Source organism: Lethenteron reissneri, chromosome 5 (assembly GCF_015708825.2).
Source record: "Lethenteron reissneri isolate LAM-NWPU_2019-01 chromosome 5, ASM1570882v1, whole genome shotgun sequence".
Lineage (NCBI taxonomy): Eukaryota > Metazoa > Chordata > Hyperoartia > Petromyzontiformes > Petromyzontidae > Lethenteron > Lethenteron reissneri.
The window spans coordinates 5,303,821-5,308,006 of NC_083783.1; the positions used below are offsets into that span (position 1 = coordinate 5,303,821).

General features: G+C 54.3%; 1 long non-coding RNA gene across 1 annotated transcript; it reads right to left on the reverse strand.

Moving 5' to 3' along the window:
* Positions 1–321: 321 nt before the first annotated feature.
* On the reverse strand, positions 322–4,068 carry LOC133351752 (uncharacterized). The gene is made up of 4 exons (XR_009756218.1): positions 3,944–4,068; positions 3,332–3,381; positions 773–919; positions 322–356 (listed from the first exon to the last, which is right to left on the reverse strand). It is a non-coding gene; the product is annotated as an uncharacterized LOC133351752 (long non-coding RNA).
* Between the last annotated feature and the right edge of the window lie 118 nt (positions 4,069–4,186).

Below are 4,186 nucleotides of genomic sequence, written 5' to 3' on the forward strand. Positions count from 1 at the left end.
GCAGCTGCGGCTTCTTAACTCCGAGTCCGCCGGGAGCCGCCTTGCGTTGGCCGGGCCGGTCGTAGCTGGCGCCGAGAGAGCTCGCGACGCTGCCGGTGATGGCGGGCGGAGCGAGGACGGCCGGGGAGGCGGCGGCCCTCTGGAGCACGATGGGCATGGCGTACTCGGGCCGCCCGCCTCGGGATGGGCTCCGTGTACGTGTGCTGGCTCGGCGTCGTCGCCGCCGCCACCGCCGGCAACGGCGGTTGAGGCTGAGCCACGGCCGCGCGGTGGGGGTCGTCCCGCCAGGCCGATCGTCCGGTTTGAAGGTGGAGCCCTTCCCACCTGGCCTGGAGTCATGAGCGGTACGGCGTAGTCTGGGAGGAGAGACGATGCGGGGTAGAGATGTGAAAATAGAGGGAGAATGACGATAAATATAATCAGAATTTCTGGAGGTTCACTTACATATACAAAGACGCCCTTTGTAAAGCCATTACATACTTTGGGGCTTTCAAGCAAGCACCAATGAGGCCGGCACGGCACACGACGGGGTGCGTGGCCAGCACCAAGCGCGGCTGCCCGCACCAGGTACTCATTTGAGCCGTCCTAGGGGAGGCCCAGGACCGGTTCAGATAATCGTCACTGGTGTTGGCCGTGAGCGGGAGTCGAACTCGGGTCGCCGGGTTCGTAGCAGCACAACGTACTAAATGCTGCACTCCTGCTCCCCGCACGCACGCACGCACACACACACGCACGCACGCACACACACGCACGCACGCACACACCGACTCACCCGGGTGGCGAGCCCCCTCGATGTTGCTGAGCACGGCGCCGATGTCGTGCGACTGCCGCTTGTCCGGGTGGTAGCGGATGTTGATGAGCGAGTCGGCCGGCTCGGGGATGCGGCTCGGGAAGATCCTCTTGAGGCTCAGGCAGCAGCCTGCGTGGGTGGTCACGGCAACGAAGTCATCACGTGGTGTTGGGGGAGTCAGAGGTGGCGGTGGGGTGGGGGGAGTCATGCAGCATTTCCCGAGTGACGCTGCGCTGTCGAGACCCCCCTCCGACTACGTCTTGGGGCGGCGACGAGGCCCGGCCGTGGAGCGCTCGCCGCACGTTGGCAGAGATTCGCGGTTCGACTCCGACAAGGCGGACCCTGGTCGTTACGTAACAATACCCTGGTCGCTACGTAGCAATACCCTGGTCGCTACGTAGCAATACCCTGGTCGTTACGTAGCAATACCCTGGTCGCTACGTAGCAATACCCTGGTCGTTACGTAGCAATACCCTGGTCGCTACGTAGCAATACCCTGGTCGCTACGTAGCAATACCCTGGTCGTTACGTAGCAATACCCTGGTCGTTACGTAGCAATACCCTGGTCGTTACGTAACAATACCCTGGTCGTTACGTAGCAATACCCTGGTCGCTACGTAGCAATACCCTGGTCGCTACGTAGCAATACCCTGGTCGCTACGTAGCAATACCCTGGTCGTTACGTAGCAATACCCTGGTCGTTACGTAACAATACCCTAGTCGCTACAACAATACCTGGTCGCTACGTAACAATACCCGGGTCGCTACGTAACAATACCCTGGTCACTACGTAACAATACCCTGGTCGTTATGTAACAATACCCAGGTCGTAACGTAACAATACCCTGGTCGCTACGTAACAATACCCTGGTCGTTATGTAACAATACCCTGGTCGCTACGTAACAATTCCCTGGTCGCTACGTAACAATACCCTGGTCGCTACGTAACAATACCCTGGTCGTTATGTAACAATACCCTGGTCGCTACGTAACAATACCCTGGTCACTACGTAACAATACCCTGGTCGTAACGTAACGATACCCTGGTCGCTACGTAGCAATACCCAGCTCGTTATGTAACAATACCCAGGTCGTAACGTAACATTACCCTGGTCGTTACGTAGCAATACCCTGGTCGTTACGTAACAATACCCTGGTTGTTAGGTTGAGAGGTCATCAGGTCTCTCAGCTGGCCGTTGGCGTGCGGCGAGTCCGGATTTGTTCGCATTTGAAAAATGACCCAGAAATCTGCTCGATTAGGATTAGACAGAGTGGCAATCATTGCCCGCCCCCCCGCCCCCTCGTAAGGGCAGCATGACGCTCGCTTGCAAGTCAGCTGCCAGGTCTCCGTGCGCCACACAGGGATAGCTGCCACTGGGGGTGGCCCTTTAGAAAGTTTTGCATGAGAAGCAAGTCGCTTGATGTGTGTGGAATCGCTCGTAGATGCCCCTGGGGCATTTAGGAAGGCGCTCCATTAAAAACATCACGATTACAATAATCATCGTCGTCGTTGAGGATGTTATTATATTATCGCACACATCACATGTCACTCCCTTCATATATTTTCTCAAAAAGAACCTCTTAGGAGGAGCCTATTAAGATAGGCAACGAAAGAGTGAGCAACGGTTAAATCCCCGGTTCCAATGGACCCTGGAAGGCAGGGGTTTTGGAGACGAATTTCCTTACCAAGAGCCAAACAATCAATACCTTTAGCGGTGTCACAAATTGAAGTGTCCAGCATTTGCATCACGTGCTTAAGAACCTATTTCAAATCTGCCATTCATGAGAGGTCGGTTGCTGTTGATGTTTTGCGTTACGCCGTTCCAAACACTTTGAACCAAGAAGAGTGTTGGAAGACACCGCTGCACTACGACCGTTACGTGTTTAGACCAAACGTGAACTCCGACCCCAAGCCTTATGTGCCCAGATCACTTTACAGTCGAGCGAGTTTGGAGTTGGGGGGGTGTCGCACCTTTTGTTAATCTCCCTGCAGAAGATGCGGAGAGTCTGTGGGGAAAACTCACGCACTGGGTCCGTGCAAAACGAATCGGCATGCAAAAGCCCGCTCGCACTAAACCTATCAAGTTCCTTGTGTGTGTGTACGCATTGTTTCCTCCACGTTTACATGCGCAAACACAGAAGTTACACACGCACGCATAACAACACGCGCCCGTGCGTCATGCAAAATGTATTTCAAAATGTATTACGCGCTGTAATTGCAGACTGCGCGTGTACACGTAGCAGCCCTGGTGTCAATCCACCGCTGGAGGGGACACCTCCCCCCAGCACCCCCCCCTCCCCTCACCACCGACGCCGCCAGCCTTCGTCAACGCAGCAGGCGGCGTAGACGTGGGAGAGTAGAAGTACAGTCAACGCGTTCGTACCCTCCCGCCAGGTCCCACAGCCGCCACACGGCAGACGCGCAGCGCTCCCAAGATCCGACCCAAGGTTAAAAATCACACGGCATAGAAGCGCAGTGCCACATTGGAATTTTTCCCGCGCAGACGCACGTGCTGCTGCCCCGCGACGCGCGACGCTCACCCGCTCTGCGCCCAAGTTGCGTGCTCGCAGCTCCCTCCGCCGCCTTGCGTCTGCGACAGACAGAGGTGACAATCGCATCAACGCCGATCAACGGGAGTCTCGAGCGAACGGGGACTTTGAGAAAGCTGTGGCATCATGGGACCTTCTTTGCCAGTACCAAAATATACTAATAGGGTTTTTCCCCTTTTTTATGGCAACAAAAACTGACACCTTTTGGAATCATGCTTACATTAACCACAATACTTGCAGTCAAATGCAAACAAAAAATAATACTCTGATAATTTATGCATTGTCTTTTAAACTGATTGGTCCACACCAGAGACAGCTTTCTTTAGAGCCAAGTCTCATATGGTGTTCGACCAGATGACGCCAAAAGGCCACATGAGACTAGGCTCTAAAGAAAGCTGTCTCTGGTGTGGACCAATCAGTTTCAAACACAATGCATAAATTATCAGAGTATTGTTTTTTCTTTGCATTTGACTGCAAGTATTGTGGTTAATGTAAGCATGATTCCTTGCAAAAGGTGTCCGTTTTTGTTGCCAGAAAAAAGGGGGAAAACCCTATTAGTAAGCTGGTCGATCGAGACAGCGGGCGCAACCGCAAAGCACACACCTGCTTCTCCTGTTCTTCACACACGTGTAGATCACCAGCACCGAGACGAGAGTTGTCAATGCCAAGGCAACGGGCAATGCCACCCACCACGCATTCCAGCCTGGTGGAGGTGGCGATGGTGGCGATAGCGATGTTGGTGATGCAGGTGGAGAGAGAAAACGGAGGGTGAGGAAAAGGATTATTGCAATGTCAGCAAACGTCTCAAAACTTTACACGGGACTGTCAGACGAGAATAGGTAGAAG